Source organism: Helianthus annuus, chromosome 12, assembly GCF_002127325.2.
Source record: "Helianthus annuus cultivar XRQ/B chromosome 12, HanXRQr2.0-SUNRISE, whole genome shotgun sequence".
Classification (NCBI taxonomy): Eukaryota; Viridiplantae; Streptophyta; class Magnoliopsida; order Asterales; family Asteraceae; genus Helianthus; species Helianthus annuus.
This window is the reverse complement of record NC_035444.2, coordinates 155,153,185-155,163,307: the sequence shown is the minus strand read 5'-3', so window position 1 is coordinate 155,163,307 and position 10,123 is coordinate 155,153,185. Positions and strand designations below refer to the sequence as shown.

At 30.1% G+C, this 10,123-nt stretch overlaps 1 long non-coding RNA gene across 1 annotated transcript; it reads left to right on the top strand.

The window, feature by feature from the left end:
• Positions 1 to 2,556: 2,556 nt before the first annotated feature.
• LOC118484666 lies at positions 2,557 to 9,311 on the top strand. The gene is made up of 4 exons (XR_004873877.1): positions 2,557 to 2,600; positions 3,483 to 3,521; positions 6,733 to 6,824; positions 8,174 to 9,311. It is a non-coding gene; the product is annotated as an uncharacterized LOC118484666 (long non-coding RNA).
• The last annotated feature ends 812 nt before the right edge of the window (positions 9,312 to 10,123 follow it).

The following is a 10,123-nucleotide window of genomic DNA, read 5'->3' as shown; positions in this document are numbered from 1 at the left end:
AATTAAAAAAATTAACATAAATTTCTTCTTCTGTTCATTGTTGTGAATTGCAAAGTATTGGGCTCCACACTAACTTGCAACTTTGAGCGGTCTCTCTCTATGTGTGCAACATATGTTGAATTGGCTCGACCCTACATTGGTCACGCTTCTAGGAAAAACACCACAAATGACTCCCCGCTACTACTTGAACTGCCATAGAAGGGTAGTTTATCTCTTTGGTAGCCAACTTCATAGGTCAACTAGCATTTTTGTGGATCACACTTCCTAGTGTTTGAGATATGTTGCACCATATCTTAAAATACTCTTGGACAGTGTTTTCATTGACGAGTCGCGGATATTTGGCCTTCTTAGTATAGGGAAGCATTTAACTCGCTTTGACACAATAACAAAAAAGAATGAGATGGCAGTTCAGGTTATCTTTTAATTAGTCATTTATATACTATTAATTTTAAACATTATGGTGATTTGAAGTTCTACTCTGAGCATATATTCTTGGAGAATGATTTTTTATAAAACAACTGGTTGGTGTGGGGTATTGTTTTGGGCCAACTATCTTAATTCATGATGCTTTTTTCAGTCTCCTCATTTTGATGCTTTGGTTTTGAAACACACACAATAATCAAATTAAGGTCGTGAATTGAAATTTTTGTCATTTATTTTTATACACTTTTGCAGGCGGTGTCATATGTGTTGTTTTATACTTTAAAAAAAAAAAATCTTACACGTTATGTCCTTTAGACCTAACCCGGTTAATTTTTACAGTTAAATCTGATCATGTGCACATGAGGACAATTTTGTCATTTCACCTTTTAGAGACTAATTATATAAATAAGTAACCATTTTAATATGAAAACACATTAAAATCAAAGATTAATTTTCTTTTTGGGTGGGTGAGGAGGGGGGGGGGTTAGGTTTTTGGGTGGTAGTGGGTGTTTAGGTTTTTTTTAGTGGGTTTATTTCTAGGAGCCTTTGTACACTTCTTATTTTTAGAAGCCTTTATATTTGATCCTAATCCATATGTTCAAATCCAGAAACCATATAGTTTAACAGTGTCACGCCCATAGTATAGGTTTTTTTCTTTTTATTGTACAAATAATAAAATAAGGAGTTAATTATTGTTTTCGTCCCTATGGTTTGTCAAAAATCACTATTTCAGTCCATTAGTTTAAAAATTGCGATTTCAGTCCCTGTGGTTTCACTTTCGTAACCATTTCAGTCCCTGTGGTTTCACTTTCATAACCATTTCAATCCATTTATTCTGTTAGTACAGGGACTGAAATGGTTACGAGGTGGACTGAAATAGTTACGAAAATGATACCACAGGGACGGAAATCGCACTTTTTAAACTAATGGACTGAAATAGTGATTTTTGACAAACCAAAGGAACGAAAACAGTAATTAACTCATAAAATAAGTAGAAAATGTACAATAATCCAACTTTAAAAGAATTTTATAATGCAAAGATCAATGGACACATTTGCTTTATTAACCGAAATAAATAATAAGTTACCTATATATTGAAAGAAAGAGACATAGCACATGGATTTGCAAATCACATGAAAAATATGCAATGTTTCAGCATGTGGCATACATATCTCATTCATTCTGTGTTTCCTCTTGTTATACATTATTTTGTTATCATGAAAAATATTCAGGCTCCTCCTTTGGTTTTGAAACACACACAATAATCAAATTAAAGTCGTGAATTGAAATTTTTGTCATTTATTTTTATACACTTTTGCAGGCGGTGTCATATGTGTAGTTTTATACTTTTTTAAAAAAAAAAAAATCTTACATGTTATGTCCTTTAGACCTAACCCGGTTAATTTTTACAGTTAAATCTGATCATGTGCACATGAGGACAATTTTGTCATTTCACCTTTTAAAGACTAATTATATAAATAAGTAACCATTTTAATATGAAAACACATTAAAATCAAAGATTAATTTTCTTTTTGGGTGGGTGAGGGGGGGGGGGGTTAGGTTTTTGGGTGGTGGTGGGTGTTTAGGTTTTTTTTAGTGGGTTTATTTCTAGGAGCCTTTGTACACTTCTTATGTTTAGAAGCCTTTATATTTGATCCTAATCCATATTTTCAAATCCAGAAACCATATAGTTTAACATAGTGTGACGCCCATAGTATAGGTTTTTTCTTTTTATTGTACAAATAATAAAATAAGTAGAAAATGTACAATAATCCAACTTTAAAAGAATTTTCATAATGCAAAAATCGATGGACGCATGCCATGTTTTTTATCGTTTTCTTCTTTTATTAACCGAAATAAATAATAAGTTACCTATATATTGAAAGAAAGAGACATAGCACATGGATTTGCAAATCACATGCAAAATATGCATGTTTCAGCATGTGGTGCAATTATTATTATGTACAAGAAAAGGTGCAATTAGCTATGCATGACATAGTTTAACCCTTCACCAACGTCTTCTAGATGGTACACTAACCCCAGCCAGTTAAGACCTTATTTAACCATGGTTAGGTCTACTGAACGCTATATAAACTCGGGCTACTTAACTCATTCATTCTTCATTCTCACACACACCTTCAAAGGTTCAAATTCTCTCTTCACAAGCTCTAACAGTGGTAAACTGATCTTCTTCATATTTTGCTTTAACTTACTTCGCTTGCATTCGAATGAAATTTCGAAATTTCTGATGAATATGATACGTTTCGTTTCGTGTTGTATGTATATATGTTGTTGAAACTGTGTTCAAAACGTTCTAAGTCATGTAACTTATGAACATCGCTGTGTAGTTGAATCGGTAGTTACTGAAACAGTTGTAAACTGATCTTCTTATTTTGCTCTGTTTCTTGTAAAATCCACCAACATTTCTGGTCGGATCTACAGTTGCTGCATTTGTTAGGCATATATAATATCGTTGTGCATGTTCTAACCCTGTTCCACCTCGTTATGATTCAATAATAATAATAATAATAATAATAATAATAATAATAATAATAATAATAATAATAATAATAATAATAATAATAATAATAATAATAATAATATTAATAATAACCCCAACAACTCGTCTCTATAGGTGAAAATCTTTTTTTTTTTAATTTTTATAAAGAAAAACCTATAGAAATAGTAAGTCGTCTTTATATGGCTTATATATTGTTATTTTTATTTTTTAAAGAGAATTTATAGAGACGACATGTCGTCTTTATAGGTGAAAATATTTTTTTTATTTATTATAAAGAAAAACCTACAGAAACGACAAGTCGTCTCTATAGGGCTTAATTGTTTTTTTTTTTAAATTTTTTTTAAAGAGAGCCTATAGAGACGATATATGTCGTCTCTATAGAAAATATTAGAATAAACATTTCTTTTATTTAGTAAATATTAAGTTTAATTTGGGGATGAGATCTTAATCTAGATGGTTAATGACACCAGTAATTCCTTGAAAGGCTTTGTTGTTTTGACCGTTTAAACTCATAAATTAAAACATGATGATGGTGTAGGTTTTCGTGACGGTTGGCTCAATCTTACGATCTTCTACGGTTAGTTAACCTTACGATCTTCTATAGTTATCTCTTTCGTCATTAAGGTAAGATTATAGTTGTTTAATAAAGGTTGTGAGGCATTTGAGGTTTTAGAATATAATTCTAAATATTTATTAAGTTTTAAAATTATAGATAACCTAGTAACTACATAATAAAATTAATGATATTATATACATATTTTAAATGTCTTTTAACCTTTTAGTTACTGTTTTAGTTACTTCACTTTGAGTATGAAAAAAGTATGGATTCTTAATTGCTAAAAGGGACTTATGAATTTACTTCACTTTGAATTTGAAAGTATGGATTCTTCCCTACACACACAAGCAACAAAGGTTTCTTTTACCTATTCACGAATTCTCAAACTCAAACTTTAAAAAATTAAAAAACTCATATATAAGTTGTAATTCAATTTATAAGTAAAGGCATCATGTAATGTCACATGATAGTTTTTAATAAAGTAAATAATTTATTGTATGAAGAACGATATCTTGTTTTAATTATTTAGAGATAAAAAAGAATAAATTTTAATTTAAAGTCAAGGAAATATATATTATTTCTTTTCTTTAGTAATATAAAAGATTTATGTGATACGATGGGTAAAAACATCCATATACTTATATAAAAATGGTCAAGATCTTAAATCAATCTTTTTTTCTCTCTCTATATATATGTTTGTTTATAATAAAAACACGTATTAAAAGCAACGAAACCTAGTTTATCTTGTAAACGTATAAAAATAGTGGGGCTTAAAAATTAAGTAAAATTTTAATGAAATGATAATAGCAAGTATTATCTTGTAAACGTATAAAAATAGTTGCTATTATCGTTTCATTAAAATTTTACTTAATTTTTAAGCCCCACTATTTTTATACGTTTACAAGATAAACTAGGATCGCCCCTCTGATTATTTTTCCTAAATTGTATATCCTAAATATTTATAAACTTTGTATATAAATGATGGGTAGTTTGGTAGATATACACTTTGTTTTATTTGGAACTATTATTATTTGACCCGATTTGAATCGAATAGCCAACCCAACCCCACCCGAAACATAAGGATAGGAAAAAAAAATTTGGGTCACATCACTTTACGCCCTCTCGAAATTTTTGGTCAAACTCCGCCACTGATAGCAAGGGTCTCAACAATATATAAAAAGTTCAAATGGTATATAAAAATTGTCTCAACAATGTATATAAATTATTAATGATATATAAAAATTATAATTGTAGAATAAATGTCATTAAATTATAGTAGTGAATTAAGTGTAATGAAGACTAAAAGACCTCTGTTTAATTGAGATGCATACCAATAGGGTGGTGATCCATTGGTAAAGGCAAAGCCTTTAAAACACCTAGGTTGGGAATGAGAAAGTCTTGGATTCAAGTCTCACACACGACAAGGATTAAAGAAATTCACCTTTCAAAAAAAAAAAAAAAATTGAGATGCATGCATAGATTAAATATGAATGATACACATTTCATGTATTCCTAACTTGTACCCTACACATTAAAGTTGTCTTAGGGTCTTAAGACTTAAGATAAATTACAACTTTGCTCGCATGTTATGCTTTATATGATAGTGTGTGTATATATTACAAGCGTTATACTTTAATTATAGAGTATTAAAAATGTAAGAAAATATGTTAACCATATCATAATAAATTCAATGTTTTAGATTAGACATAGAATGAAAAATTAAAATACTTTTTTTACAGATTTTCTTATGTTTTTTTTTTTTTTTTAATCTCATCTGACCAAGATTAAGTTTTTGAATCCATTGCCATAATATTTTTTTTGTTAGCAACAAAATACCAAAAATTTAGCTAATTTTAGATCAGTAAACAAGTTATAAACAAATCTAATAATCTATAACTTTTTTTAAGTAAATTTTAGTATTTCATTCCAATCACCAAGGCAAATTACATAAGAATAGCCGGTAGACGAGGAACAAACTGCGCCGCCATAAAGGCATTATTATAAATGAGATAGGAAGAAAGGAGTTATGTTGTGAATACTCATATATCTTTGTTTTCATTTTACCAACACACAATTGTCTAATTTTTGATGTACTTGGTTGCTTGTTTTTGGTGTGTTGGCTAACTCTTACGGGGGTGTCTCATATATTTGAACTAGTGTGAGTTTTTTCACGCTACTTGTATTATTTGGTTTGTTGATATATAGAATTACCGGGGTAACCTTTATCAAAAAAAAAAAAAAAAAAAAAAAGATCAACCACATTGACTATTAGTTTTTCTTTTGGTCCGACAAATTTCATTAGAAAGCTACTAGCAAAACGCAAAGTCTGTCATATCACACATCAAAAGTCACAATAAAGTTTAAACATTAAAGAAGCACTCACATTGTTCCTTGAACCTAAAATGCTATTATACAACTAAAAAGGGGGAAAATGCTTAACGTAATAGTTGAACTTTAATGAGTTTTCAGTTTTTTTATTTATTATATGAACTACTACATTAGATTCTTAGGCTGGAGGGTGTGGGGGCGTCACCCTCGCCAGCTCACCATGTGTAGCGCCCCATAGGGCTCCATCACCACACCCTCTATTTTAAGAGGGGGCGCCATGGTTGAGGCGCTAGCATAGTAACGAGAAGATTAATGTGTTCAGGTGGGGCCCACAACATGTAATCCAATCAATTTTTTTTTTAATTTTGTTTAATAGGGGCTCCATCCACACCCTGCAAATTAAAGGGGGGCTCCATGGCTGACGTGAATCCTACGTGGCCTGATAAAGCCCCTAGGAGGCTCCAACCACACCCTCCAGCCTTATAAACAACTAAAAACATGTTACCCTTTATACATATCATATTATCTGGCCAATAGATGAATCACAAGTGGATAAGGATTAATAAATTTATATGGTGATCATCAAATACCACAAGCACATTGTGTGATTTAATTGTGGACGCTATAAAAGATAAATAGTTAAGTGTAGTCGAATAAATATATTATCATTTAAAACCATCCAATGGTAACAAAACTATATTTTTCTCATTTGCTTTGATAATTATATTATTGTTATAGTCGAATTGGTATTTGAAACTTAATATGCTTATATATAAAGTTCCACCTTCTTTCTCATGTTGCTCACTCACCAACTCAGAGAATCCTTCATTGTTTTTTTTTTTTTTTTTTTTTTTTAATTCAAGCCCATACTCACTACCCCTTTTATTGATTTCTAAAACTACAGAAAACTCAATAGCCGGTGATATCTTTATATTTACGGGAGCTAACGACGACAACTATGACGTTTCTCTAAGCTTTAATTATATGCAAAGAAAGGTGCCTACTTCTTTTCCTAATTTATGTAAAGACATTATAATTATAAGCATAAATCTAAGCAATGTAAACATTTATTATTTTACATACAACCCACCTAATAATTTTACAACGTACTTTAAATGGATATTTGGGAAACAAGTCATTTGGATACAATGTTTTATTTGATCAATAAAGACACATGAATATTTTTTTACACAAACAATTTGAATTTCCATATTAATTTATTCTTAAAAACAAACAACTTGAATTTAAAAACCACAATAACGTAAAATTTAGTACTTTCTTTTATTTTTTAAATCAAAGTATATATATCTTTAAGGTTTCAAATTTGTTAAAAAAACTCAACATTAATAATTTATATTGTATCTTTAATTTTTTTCGTTTGTTAATATAAATTTATAAAATATTTTGTAAATCAAACAAACTATTGAAATTTGTCTCTGTAATTTTGAGTATTTCGTGTATATTTACCAATGTATACTCCATAGTCGATACATAGATTTATTTTTTTAATTTGAGATAATGATTTTGTTTACAAATTGACAATGTATTATTATGAAGTAAGATTTTACCTAATATGTTTAACTTTTATAGTTTAAAAAACCACTTTTATAGTACTATTAACGTTAACATTATTTTTGGGAACTGCTTAATCAAATAAATTTGATTACCTTGATTTGATTAATTTAGTAAATGTTCAGAATCAAAATTTAAATTTCAAATTTCATTGCTAAAATTTTTAACCACCATCTATTATAAATACTTCTCTTTCATTTTCTTTCATTCACATCTAACATTTGGAGTTTCTGTGAATCGAATTACGATCAAATGTATGGGTATTATCCATTTCATCATTCATCAATTTATATTAATATCGACCTAACATATTATGCTTTCTTTTCATCTGTTTTTTTTTTTTTTTTTTGGTAATTTTTGTCTCTAATCATAGATAGAAATTCTGATCAACCTTTTTTTTAACATATACATAAACTATTTTATTTGATTTGTTATATCTCCTATTGTTATATCTATTGTAACATATACATAAACTTTTAATGTATATTACAATTACAATTCGTATTTGTTGTTCATTTTTTCATTGTTATAATGACATTATTATACATATATGTATGGTTTAAAGTAACAAGTAAAATTAACGTTCTTATATGTTTTAATACAATTTTTAAGATGGTTACGTGTTTCTAATATTAAGGTTAATTGCCTTTATTGTTACACATAATCACTTTCTATTATAAATTTTTAGTCTCATCATAGATAGAAATTCTGATTACATTTTTTTAACATATACATAAACTATTTTATTTCATTTTTTATATCTTCCATTGTAGCAAAAGTATATCATAAAATGGACAAGCTTGGGTCTGAATTGATTGTGGACGAAATTTTCACAAGGCTGCCTGCAAAAGCTATAGGCCGTTTCAAAGGTCTTTCCAAATTTTATCGTAACGAACTGTCAAATGATAATTTTGAGATTATGCATTCTCGGCGAATTCTAAGTTCGCTACAAAAGAAGCTTCTCTCCTTAAAAGATAACTCAATTGTTGTTGATAACATAGTAGGCGGGAATTTGCAAGCCGATACAACCAAAACCTATAATTTCTCCATTGAATGTCCATCCTTCTTTCTTACGTGTTATAGCGTCCTTTAAAGGTCTGCTATTAATTTGCAATGAAAGGTTTTGTTGTGAGCTCATACTTTGGAATCCAACAACAAGGCGCTTTAAATTTTTGGCCGATGACTACTTTGATCGTAATTTCGAGCGAAACGCTGATACTGGTGGAATGTACTTTGACGACTCGAACGATCTCAAAGTTCTTCACATCAGACGTTACCGTAATGTTGTTAATGCTCGAGTTTACTCACGTTGTCGTGAGTCATGGAGAATGATAAATTCATTGAACGTAACTAATTTTGCTTCAATATATTACTCATGGTCTCCCGGAATTTATTCGGGGAAAAACATATATTTCATGGTTTCCAATTATTGGTTTCAACCAGGTGAGAGACACATAGTAGCTTTCGACGTTCTTTTCGAAACTTTCAGCACTCTTCCTTTTCCCGAGGTTTGGGAAGTGAATCCTTGGCAAGGACATTTTTTGAGCATTGCAATGAAGCTGCATGTGATTGTTGTTGGACGTAAGCTATTTGTTGATTTGTTCAAATTTGAAGATTAGGCTTGGATCAAGGTGTTTTCTTTCAATACGCCTCATATTGTTGATTATCTTGAAAGGCGTCGAAGGACTAATATAATTTAAGACAACAAGTGGCTCATAACAAGCATTTGGGGTGATATTGTTGAAGTTGACCTTTGCAACGAATCTTTCAAGTACCTCGAACATGTTGATGACTACACTGGTCCGAAAGGAGCCTTATTTTTCGAGACCACTATGTCGCCTATAGTTTAGAAATTTTTATTTTATTGTTTCAAGTTTTTTTATATTATATCCTTCTTAACTTGAATAACTAAAGACCTTATTATATTTTCTTTTTTCATTGGTTTAATACAACATTTGAAGTTATGTGTTGACCTCATTTCTTTTTTTGTCAGTTTGTAATATTTAAAAATAATGAAGGTTTCATATAAAAATACTTAATGTGTAACGAACATCATGTAGATGTACTATTGGGACGTGCTCAAATCTCTCAAAATATTAGGCTTAACAAATCACATTTTAACGCTTCTATGTTTAAATTATTTTATGTGTTTAGTTGGTGTTTAGCCACCCGCGAAGCTCGCGGGGTCTTAGGCTAGTGCTTATATATAAATTTCCACCTTCTTTCTCATCTTGCTCATTCACCAACTCAGAGAATCCTTCATTGTTTTTTTTTTTAATTCAAGCCCATACTCACTACCCCTTTTATTGATTTCTAAAACCACAGAAAACTCAATGGCCTGTGATATCTTTATATTTACGGGAGCTAACGACGACAACTATGACGTTTCTCTAAGCTTTAATTATATGCAAAGAAAGGTGCCTACTTCTTTGTACAAATGTCAAAAGTTGAGAATAATTGATTTGGGAAACAACTGGTTAAGTGACACATTCTCTAGCTGGTTAGGAGATCTTCTCGATTTATCGGTTCTTATCCTAAGATCAAACAATTTTCATGGTGGCATTAATGGGTTTGTAGGCCAACTCCCTACAAAATATTTGCAAAATTTCAATGCCATGAAGAATGTGGTAAAAAAGAACACCCAACCAGAGTATGTGTCCACAGGTTCCATTTATTACTCTATCACTGTTACGGTGAAAGGAGTTGATCAATACTTTCCACAA